Below are 12,223 nucleotides of genomic sequence, written 5' to 3' on the forward strand. Positions count from 1 at the left end.
AATGTCTGAAAGGAAAAATAATGAGTTTGGATTCATTTTATGGAGTTGTATTGCCTTTTATTTACACCACTGGAAGCAAGGAAAAAAATTTGGGCAGCGACTTTTGAGAAAAAGTATTTCTTTTGTCAATGGATACAGATCTAGTCCTTCTAGCATGCAGCCAGGTAAAGAAAATGCTAGTTAAAAGAAAGGTGTGTGTTGTGTCTCATACTGGTTGGGAACATTTTCTTACAAGTTTGTAAAGTGCTTTATTCACATGGGAGCCACATAGGACATATTTTTTTTTTTTATAGGAAGCAAAAAAACCATTAAAGATTCAACTAATCCTGAAATTAGATGCCTGTAAGGACAGTTTAATTCTTGATGCCAGGAGAGGTGGCTTGAATATTACATCTTTTAGTGTTAATCTTTTTACCATATTCCACGAAGCTGGAAGGGTTATGGAAAACAACTTTGAAACATAAGTGTAGATACATAAAAGTACTTTCTGGTGCAAGGCAGAAACTGGTTTTGATGGTTCTGCCTTTGCTTAGGTGACAATTAGCAGAACTTTATATAAATTGCAGGGAAGGTACAGAGTTCTGTTGAATTCAAAGATTGAATATGATTACACACAGCAACTTGTAAACCGATTTCAGACTGCAAAGTTAATATGAAGAGCGTTTGTCAGAATGTAAAAAAATCCATGAAATGAACCAACTAGGTTTTTTATTGTTTTCATTTAAAATTGTGTCTCACTGAACAGTCTTGAAAACAAATTGGAAACCCTGTGGGGTGCTTTCAAAGTGTGTATGTGGACAGCACTGAGATAATGTGAAGACATAATGATAGAAAAGTGTGCTCACAGAACATATGCAGCCATGAGGCCTCTCTGAACTTAAATCTGCACACATTGGTTTCTTTCCAAAATAGTTGCGTAGCTCATCTTAAAATCCGGTTTAAAACTGCTTAATTAAATCTTTATTAATTTTTCAGACACTTAGGTTTTATTTTTTTTGCTTCTGATAAACCAGAGGCTCTCCTTTTGATCATGTTGTGCCGTGTGACAAACATGGCACACGTACAAGGGTGTCACAAATGTGGCAAGAAACAAGTTCCTACATAAGATGTAAGTTTCTTGACCAGAAATTTTTATGCATCTACTTCGAGGAGAGGAAATTCATGGGTTTTAGCAAGTTTTATTTGTGAATAAGACAGTTTCCTTCATTATTTATATACTGTATTACAGTTCTACTTGGCTATTTAAATATGCAAGCAAATAACATCATGCCAGGCATGTTTACATATTTATTTTCTATATCTGCCTTGGGCTGGGGCACACCAGGTTACTGTAGGGATACTTTGAAGGTACCAGCAGTCAGAGTGCTCCGTGGGCCAACCTCCAACCTTAACACAAAAAGGTAAATATCACTAAAACTGTGTGTGCTTTTTCCATAACACAAGAATGAAAAATATCCCTTTGCTGATGACCTGCAATGCCCCCCCCCCCCAATTTTCACTGAAGTTACATTAACAGTCTAAACCTAACAGAGCAATATTCCTCTTGATGCATGGAAGTGCTGTCTCTCCCTGTGAGGATTTTGCCTGGGAAACTGCTACTGCACTGAAAAAAAAAAGAGGGAGGAGAGAGGAGGGATCAGGGGAGAGAAAAAGATCAAGGAGCAGGAATGAGCTTGAGAAAAGTCAGAAAATGGATATAGAGGGCATTGGGGGGGAAATTATGCATTTGGAAGAGGCATAAAAGAGGACTGAGGCAAAAGGATATTCACAATATGCATAGGAAAGCCACGAGGAGATTTCTTATCCCTGGTAACTGTCTAACAACTTTCACTGACTGCCATGTGCTGTTCCCTCTGCCATGGGATGAAAACTCACATTTAAATTTAGTGTAACTCTAAAGTCTTTATCGTATGGGCACCTTTTGGCTTTTCCCATGAAAGCACAACACTTAAAATGAGGTTTCACCCGGCACTGCCCAGAGATGTGTGACAAAGCAATGCAGCAGCTTCACCTCCACCTCCTTGTTCTGTCTCACTAGGTAAGTGCAAACTGAAAGTAGGAGGGAAAGGAGAGATGCCTCTCTTTTTCAAGGAATGTATCATGAATGGTCAGAAGACTGAGATGTGACCAGAACAAGGTGGTATAGACAAGCCTGGAAAGCGGATTTATGCAGATCCAGGTAGACCCTTTCCTTGTATTTCAAGGAAGGAGATGGAAAAAAACCCCACCCCACTTCTATTAGGTTTGGTGCCTTATCTTATCTTAGGCCTTATCAGATCTCATAGAACAGAAAATACTTAAAAGCAGTAAATACATAGAACTATTCTTTGCAGCAGGGGGTTGATAGTGAACTGTCCTGTCACTGGCTGGAGGCTCTCCAGGCCAAATTTTTCTGAAACACATGCTGACTGCAGAAGATGTGACACTTCACAACTCCAAAGGAATAGAATTATTCATGAATTTATTCTGTCAAATAGGTTCGGTCTCCCCCTCCTGGAGTCTGGCCTACGAGCTTTAAAAAGCGTTGGTTGGGAGTTGAAGAACTGTTTAATTCAAACTTTATTTGAAGGAAATTGTAAAACTGGCCCCCCAAAAAGAAGACAGATTATGAAAAAAAAAACTATATTGCAAAGCTAACCTGGTAGATCTGTTCTCATGCAGCCCACTCTTGGCAAAAATCTCCTGGTTTCTAACTCCTGCTAAACCAAACACCCAGAGACACATCAGGAGCCAATGGCCACAGATTTCTGCACCCATCAGTTGTTAAATTGATCTGGTTTAAACTACAGGAACTGATCAGATTTTACCTGTGACATAAATCCACACACTAGTCTTCCCTCTTTGTGTTACAAGATACCAAAATTTGCTTTGCATACCTGTGTAAGAAATCATTCACCAGTACCACCAAACATGCTAAGGTGAACAACAAGAACATTCTTGAATTACTGTTTCTTTTTGCTGCTGATATGGAAAGAATTCAGAGCTTGAAGAAAGGAAGGAAAAAAAGAGTTGTCATCAGTTTAAAACCAAAACTCATCTCACATCCTAGCTGAGGATCCAAACATGAGCCTGGTTGGACCTTCCAACCTTACCCATTCTATGAGGAACAGCACCCAAATTCAGCAAAAGACTGTCCAGATTTTTTTTTAGTAGAAAATGTTTTCTATATTTGATGACACAATTCTCTGGTAAAGATGGGATGATCCTCATAGGTCCCTTCCAAGTCAGAATATTCTGTTATTCTGTGAAAAATGTGCAGTAAAAAGGAAGATTGAGTTACCTTCTGTCAAAATCTGATGGCTCTAATTTTTGTAGAGTACAACTCTCAGTTTATGAATGAAAGGCAATTGGTTTCTGATATTTGCCCACAGTGGGAGGTAAAATCTGCAACTTTGCATGTCTGACACTTGGGAAAATTTTAAATCAAATATTTCATGTATTTGCCTACTTTTGTTGAGCAGTAGATTGGTTTTGTGTTTGTCATGGTTTAACCCCAGCCAGCAACCAAGCACCTTGCAGCCACTCCCTCCCTCCCTCACCAGCAGGATCAGGGAGAGAATTGAAGGGTGAAAGTAAAAAAACTCATGGGTTGGGATAAAGACATTTTAATAGGGAAAGCAAAAGCTGCACAAACAAGCAAAGCAAGTAATTTCCTCACTGCATCCCAGCTCTTATCTACCCAACACTTGCCCAGTGAAAGGCAGGTTTCCAAAGGTCTTTGGGAAATCCTGGAGCCAAATGATGCTCCAGCAATAACACAGCTGATGGGGGAAAAAAATGCCTCATGTTTGCTATATTTTGCTATCTCCCCCGTGCAAAAATATGTTCATTCATTTTAGTATGTCTGCTTCTGAATAACAACCAGAAAATCACTTTCATCACTGATAATGCCTATTGTACCTGTCCTGAATGACTGCAATGTCAGTCATCCCACAGATGAAATTATGGAAAACTGGGTCTGCAGCTGATGCAGTTTGCAGTGTGTTCTGTCACTCCTTTCAAGGGCTGTCTTTCAAGTGAAATCTGTGGTGTTTGCCCTCCCCAGAAAACTGGAGCACCTGTGTGTTGTTACCCTCTAATCTCGCCACGTGGAGATTCAGCCATTAAACTCCTATCAAGGTTAATCAAAGTTTTGAAGGGAAAGGTTTGAAATACAGACAGTGCTAGAGAGAAACACATTTTCTCAAAGTCTTAAATACAAGTCAGTGGCTGGAGCTCTTCTCAGCTCCCTGTCTTTTTCCAGGTCATTTTTAACTCAGCTGAAGGGCTCGGGACACACACCTGATGAGCTAGGACACCACCTCCAGCTGAAGACCCATAAATTAACCAGAAGTTGTGAGCCAGCAGAATGTGATCAAGCAAAACCATAGCAATAAACCGTTTAACAATTCTAAAATACACAGCAGTGAGAAGGGAATGAAAGTCGGATAAAAATATGCATCCAAGAGCATTTGCATAATCTTTTGAAAACGAACTAGGCATTTTTCCATCTCAGTTGTTTGTCCAAGTGGGGTGAATAGTCATAAAAAACGAATTCTTAACAGATCTATTGCATTTCTAAAATGAAACAGCAGATTCAGCATTTGAGACGGCACAGAAGAAGGCTGTTAGCTAACTGCACGCCAGCAATGTCATACAGTTGTCTGCTTATCATGCAAATATAGTTTATTTAGATGCAAAGACACATTAGACTGCACTGATGGAAAAGTGAGAGATGGTGCTTGCTCCATGTTGTTCCTGTGTATGTGATGAGAATTTCAGTGTGTCTCCCTCAGTACGTCACATAGCAACACTGGAATAAGCAACAAAAACGTGGGGTCGCACAAGCTGTGTATACAAAGGAGGCTGTATTTCTGATACACTGGGTATTAGTGGTAGATGATGGACTGCAGAACAGATGCCTTTCCCTCAGCAGACCGTTATGCAAACAGCTGTTAACAAGACAAAGCATTTAACTTCACCCGCTGTACTTTTAATTGTGCTCCGACCGTGCTGAGCACGTGCGGATTTCAGTGTGACATTCAAAAGGAGGCCTCAGCTGCTTTATATGGTACTTCATAATCCTCGATTTTCGAAAGGTCAGCTGAATTATATTACTTTTGAATTGCAGAAAATAATACAGCTTACAGTTTTCTGTGGAACGTGAATGGGTTTTCATTAAATCTTACACCTAAACCGCTTCTTGACCTTTCCTCAGTATCACACCTATTATTTTTCTCTCTAAATGATGCTCAAACTTAAATGTTGATTCATCACTTTTATCTATTACTATTCCTCAAGATGACTTAATCATCCTAAAATCTAGTGTAAAGGTCTTGCTTTTGCATAGAGCTGTTGATAGAATGCATAAAGTAGGTCCTCAATATAAGGGTAGGTCTGAGTGTCTTATCAGCATGTATCCCACAGGGCACTGCTCTCTACATGCTAAACAGACCACAGAATAGTTCAGCTCCTGGAAAACACATATTATAATATTATTCACATTAGAGCAAGTTATTTCTGAAGGAAGCAGATGAAGGCTGGAGGGGCATGCCTATCACAAAGCCCTGGGGATGGTGAAGATGGTGAACATGGCACTGATTTTCCTGAAATTGGCTTGAAAGGAAATACATGGTGTTCAACAAACTTGAGTAGCTGCCTGCCCTGGGAGGCTGCTGACAATGTGGGCAGTGTTGGCAGGATCATGAAAGGTATCACCATTCAGATACACTGAAAAGGGACATCAGGGAATGCTCTCCCATGTCCCTGTACAGTGAGCTTGGACTTTGAAGGTACACAGGAATAGGGGCCACATCCATGTGCTCTGCACTATTATCCATCTCCTTTGCTGGGGACAAAGTACAAGCCTGGATGGACTCGGGGAGCGTTTCTTAAGTTCTTATATTTTTCCATTTTCATCCTCCTAACCAGCACAGACACAGGTAAGCCCGTGTTGACTGTCAGCTGGAGCTGTGCCCTCCAGGTGAGAGCGATGGGGCTGCTCTCTGCTGCTGCCACCCTGATTTAAAGTGCCACCACCTGTGTTGCCTCCTGCCCGTGAAAGCTGAGGAACAGGAGGTAGCTGAGCCTCTGGTCTGTATTTCTGTCCCTGCTTTTGTAAGTGCCTCTCTGAATTTGGTGTTTTCAGCCTTCCCTTGTACAGGACTGAAGGAGACAGTGCTACTGCAGAGGCTCTCCTGTTCCCTGGGGGATTTTGCTGCTTTCTGTTAGCTCAGTTGTGACCAGTTTCCCTCTGCACGTTGCAAAGAGCCTGTCTTGCTTTCTCCTCCTTAATGTCACTGGTGCTTTGTTTTATGTGTTCTCTTGCTGCTTTTCTCTGCTCAGGTCGCCTCGCTATTGATATGTGAGTTAATTTGTTTCAGGAAAATCTTGTAGTGAGTAAATTGCTTTTCTTAGAAGTGGACAAAGGGAGGGAGGGAGGGAGGGACTTCTCTTTTTGTCCTCCTCATTCTTAGTATAAGGGAAAGTCACGTCGCTAGAGGTCAGTGTCCACAAAGACAGGGGAGTTCTTGCTTTATTCGAGTAAAGGGAGAAAGTTTTCTGAGGCAATAACCCAGCGGGGTCTTTCTCAATTTGCTGGTGGTTCGCTGTCCTTTTTGTACTAATTTCCCTGGCCATATACCCCCCTCTCCCTTTACCCACTGGCTAAGGTACCTGGGAGGTACAGAATTCCTGAACTGCCCACTATATGTCCCCCCCAAACATGTACAAACACGTGCCCCCCCCATGGGTTGTACGACCATGAAAATGAGCTCTAAGCCCACCCTGTGCGTAGAAGTTAATATATATAAACCTTATTAAGCCTGAAAATTGGAGAAGTTCAATATGACTTAGGTCAAGCAGCAGCTCTCTCAATGTTTCTCTTAGCTGCTTTGTCCTTCAGCCATTTCCCTTATCTCCAAGCAGACAGACAGAGTTTGTAAAGAGACATTCATCTTGTTCTTGTAGTTAGTGAAAAAAAGCCTTCAAGTTAGTATGTAGGAAGGTATTAAAAAATCTCGGGGGGAAAGGGTTACAATACAGTCTGGGGGGTTCTGTGTCTGTATTAATTGTTTCAGAGCTTGTTCCCAGATGCAGGTGTGGAAATATTATTAAAATGACCACAGTCTGTGTGGTATCTCTGGTGAGGGGGTCTGATATATGAGTGCGGGCTGTGCTGCAACACCTTTCCGAAACACAGACATTTTTAAACTGGTGGTTGTGATGGTAAAGATAGTGAAATCTGAATAACAGGAAAGGCAGAGCATGCTCTAGCATTGCAAGTGTGTAATTATGTTTAACAAAGTTATGTTTTGAAGCAAGGTACTCTATAGGTGTTATGCAGAAATATTTATTTCCTTTATTCTCCAGGTTTGTGTGTGAATGACCTTTCTCATTCGTTATCTTTAAAGACTAGAAAGCGATGGTTTTCGTTTGTGTTAGCTGAGTGAATGTTTTCTGTTTGATTTCTTCTTTAAAATAATTCTGCCTCATTCTATGTTATCTTGAAAAACTGTGTGGATTTTCAGTAATGACTGCGGCATAAAAGTCACTGTTGTTCTCTGCTAATGCCTGCCAACCAAGATATTACATCTAAAAATACCTCAGCTACTATCTTATGATGGGCAGCTGTGCTTTATATGCAGCAACAGGGTCTAGAAGAGTGTATTTAACATTTATTAAGTGTTGCAAGTGTACTTCCAGATAAACAGCACGAAATGCTTTTGGCGTAGGAAATGCTGTTTCTAGTGAATTAGAACTGAGTATCATCCCAGGCAGGTGGCCTGGGATGTTTAATTGCAGGACTGGTTGAAACAGCAGGTGGAAAAGAGTGATATTCATCTAAACAAGTGTGTGTTTTCAGGCTACAAGCACACTCTCCTGGTCCAGCATGAATTCTTAGCTGTTGTGAGTCCTATGTAGCAAGCAAGAGCGTAATTTCTTCATTCTATTAAAAACAGACAAACAACAACAAAAGGCAAAACAAACAAAAAAAAACACAAATCCAAAACAACCCATCCACTTTTCACCTTATTTCTTTAAATAATTGCAGTCACATTTGTTTCACTTTTATTGATAATATATTACTAAATACATAGAACAACTGCTGAGTTTTATTCGTGTCATACTGACCATATGTAAAACTGCTTGGTGCTTAGAATTTTCTGATCCGTATTAAAATTTTATGCTTATAAACATAATTTATTCCTTTTTCATGAAATGCATATTATGAGCCTAGGGCTGCACGTGGCGGGGGCAGGAAATGATTCAGATTGGCATCCCAATAAAAAATAGGAATTAGTGGATGTCTTGTGAGATAGCATTTTTATCTTTGTGTTTTTCAAATCTCTGTTTTTATAACAAAGATGGACAAACTAAGTGCTTACCCAAACAGCTTCATTGGGGAGTGGGTGAGAATTAATTCATCAAATTTGCACACCAATCACATTGAAAGTAGCATTACCATCTAAACTAAAGCTGAGGTCTCAGGTGACCTTCCACCCATAAATTTATTTCAAAAGTATAAGTGTCCCTTCATCATTTTGATTTGAGAGCCAAACACTGCTTTATTTAATGGGCATAAGACATCAAGTCAGTGCAGTGTTCAGGGGTACATCGTTATGGTGGAGCTAGAGAAGGAATGTGCAGAGCAGGACTCTGAGCAAGATTTCTCCTGGCACATTTTTCTGTCCCAGCTGGAGCTGGAAACTTTTGAGTTTACAGGCACACTGCAAGAGAGACAGAATACTGTCAAGTGTTTGTGCCTAACTTGCTTGAAAAAAAAACTTGCCAGGATTAATATTGTTAAATATATTTGCTTGCTTGAGAAACTTGCCTGAGAATCCTACGAACCTAAGATAAGAGACATAGTTTGTAAGTTTATCAAGAGTAATCAGCATCCGACTTTCAAGGCTGTGAAAGAAGTCGTTTGAAGCTGGACGATACAGCAGTAACTTATAGATTAGAGTGTTTAAAAAGCCATCAAAAGGACTGTAATCGTAAAAAAAGGACGCTAGACGGCAGTAAAGACCGCGCGATAGTTGCAGTTGTTCTCCCGGCACATTTCTCTGCGCAAACTAGAGCTGGAAAATTTGGATGTACAAGCACCCTCCGCAGGAGACAGAACGGGATAGTCCGAAGGGCTGGGAAGGAAAGCGCGAGGCAGCTTTCCCAGGATCAGTTCGCTGCCCTGCCTCTGTCCTCAGAGCCTGTAAACCCCAGTCCCTCTTCAAAAAGTACGGTTCAAGAGCTCCTTGGAATTCTGTTTTCCAAGGTGAAACCAGTAAAAAGAAAGAGGGATCATAGTATTAACTATTACACATAAATATGTTGTTAGTTTTTATAGTAAGGAGAAAACCGTAAATTACTGTAGGAGCTGCTGAATGCACTGATTTTCATGGCAGATTTGAATGAGGTGTGTTGCTAAGGCTGTGTTTTGGTTTTGCTGCAGCACTCCTGGAAAGGATGGTTTAGGCTCAGGAGAAAAAGGGGCTCTCCAAACCTGGGAAATAAATGTATCTTGTAGCTTGGCTCTGTGTCAGAGCTGGATAAACACACATGTATAGAGATGCCTTTAGTGAAAATACACAGCCCAACAGCGTTCCAGCTCTCCAAGGGGCAGTGCTTCTGAGGTGCTTGATTAGATTAGTCAATCCAGGGGAAGGGAAAACTGAGGGGGGGCTTCTAGGGCTCTTGGACCCCCTCAGTCCCTGAATTGCTTCAGGCTGCCTTTGGCTTTGCTGGAATAATTGCATGTTTTATTTTGCCAGCTCCCCTTAGGACCCCATACTTGCATCCTTTTCTTATGTAGCCTTGGAAATTGCACTGAGTGTTTGCTGGTCATGCCAAGGTTATTGAATTCTTGCAAGGTCACCTGGACTCTAAATCATGGTAGCCTTGCACAGCACAGTGTGGTCCCTTCTGGTCCCTGATACATCCTGGGTGATTAGTGGAAGAAACTGTCCCTTCAAGACCAACAAAAATATCTTCACTTTACAAATAACATTGGGGAGATTTGAAGGGGAAGGGCAGCATTGTGATTAGCAAGTGCATTATGTGTTCAAATGCTTTTTTAGGCAATTTCTGTTATTCCTGCTGTTGCTCAGAGGATTTTCTGTTCTGTCTGACATTGGAGCAGGGAAAGGCTTGTCTCTGTTCCTTTGATGCCAACGGCTATTCCTGCTAGGAATAGCTTGTCCTGCTTTTCCCTGCAGACAGCCTGGGCTGCTGCAGTGAGAATTCTTTGGTGACTAGGTTGTTAAACTCAGGATAGGAAGCAATTAGTCACAAGGGTTTCCAGGCCATTGCTGGGCTAAACTAACACACTCTTTGTGTGATGACAGGTTCTGCTCCTTCAGGCTCGTCTGCTGTGCAAACAGATCTTCCTTGTTCCATCTCTGTGCCAGAGAGATGTACTGGACGTATAGAGGGGAAAGGAAGCCCTAATTTCTTTCAGATTTTGGGGTTTGTGTAAAGAAATTCTTTTTTGGAGAAGCGTGAAAACAATTTTTCTCTCTTCTGGAAGCTTCATCCTAACATGAGCAATGTGTAAGTGCTCCAGGCAGTGTCCAGCTGATGTCACTCTTTAAAGCTGGAATCTGAACGACCACCTGCTTGCTTCCCTTCCTGCCTGGGTCACACTTTGTTGCTTGTATGGCAGGGCTGTAAAATTTGTTCCTTCCAGAATACAAAAAAAAAAAATTTGAAATAAAACAATATATATTTTTGGAAGGATTTTTGTGTGTGTGTATTGGATGAACTTTTGTCCTGATATTTCATATTATTGACCCCATGCTGCCAATATCACTGATCAAGTTTCGAGTTCACCTCTCAAATCCCTGTGCTGTGCTGGGAGTTACAAATATAGGAGTGCCAATGTTTTAAAATTGTACTTATTTAACTTGGGTTATATAAATTAGATACATGATGGGAAAATACAGCAAAAGCTGCTGGTAATTACATGGAGCAGTGACAAATTAGTTTGGTTGGATTACTGTAGGAAGAAAAGTGACAAATGCCCAGGCTGCCATAGATCTACCTAAGGAAAAAAATACATCCCAGTGTTCCAGTGTATAACCATTCTGGATTGTCAGTGTTCCATCTACAGATGGAAGGGAGTGGGGAGAGGGGAACTGGGAACACCCCTAGAGAGGGAGGATGCCTCCACACATGGAAAACCTCTGTCACTAGGTGGCATTTCTGGGATCAGGGCTCCACCCCTCAGCATGAGGATGGTTAATGATTTCTAACTCATGAGGCAAAGCTATAGTCGAGTTGATCCAGCCTGCAGGAATGATGACACAATTCAGGGGTGGTCTACAGCACACATAATGCATTTAGGAAATAATAAAACTGTAATAATGTATTTTTTCTGCTTCATTTGATACAGGAAACAATGTCTAAGTGTGTCAAATCAAAAGGGGAAAAAAAGGAGCTTTTTTATGTTTAGATGACAGATTTAGATGTACTTTATGGCAACTGGACAGGTAAGAAAGCTATTTTTTTTTATTATGCTATTCAAACCTTTATTTATATATTTTATATATTTAACCTTAATTACGTAACAAATTTGCAGTTCAAAGTAATGTAAAATACATGTTTCATCATCTTAACATAGTATAAATCAAAACCAAAACAATCTAATAAGTATGTGTTGCATCAGCTACATCTCTATACTGATTCCCTAGAGGAAAGGTCTTCTGAGTAGAGGAAGTGGAAAAAGGAAAGAGATGCATTCAGAAGGGAAAAATATAAAAGGGAAAAGTCACTCATGCTTTTGCAAAAAGAAAAATGACAAATGCCCTGTGTGTGATTACAGCTACTGGAAATCAAGAATCTTATTTTATATTTGTAAATCTTTATCTGGACAATCCAGATAAATACAGTTTGGAGTTGGGCAATTCTCAGGGAGGCTCTGGCAAGGATGAAGGCTCTGGCCAGAAGTAATGGCAGTATGGAGATATTCCTTATCCTGGTCCTCCACAGCTGGATCAGGAGAGCAGCCTGGACATGGAAACAGCAGTCTTTACCTCTGAAGGATCTTGTCCAGTGACATGCTCAGGATCTTTGTATCTGCCAGCCTCCTGAGATCAATGGATTGGGCATCAGCAGCTCCAGAACACTTTCAGCCCTGCCAGTTGCTCCTGGGAATACCTCATTGGAATTGCATGGGCTCTCTCACTTACTTCCAAGCTTTTCCTGTCGATTTGCATCATCAGGTACTAGCAGGGGCTGCTGATACTCA

This window comes from Lepidothrix coronata, unplaced genomic scaffold, assembly GCF_001604755.1.
Source record: "Lepidothrix coronata isolate B3197 unplaced genomic scaffold, Lepidothrix_coronata-1.0 Scaffold130, whole genome shotgun sequence".
Taxonomy (NCBI): domain Eukaryota; kingdom Metazoa; phylum Chordata; class Aves; order Passeriformes; family Pipridae; genus Lepidothrix; species Lepidothrix coronata.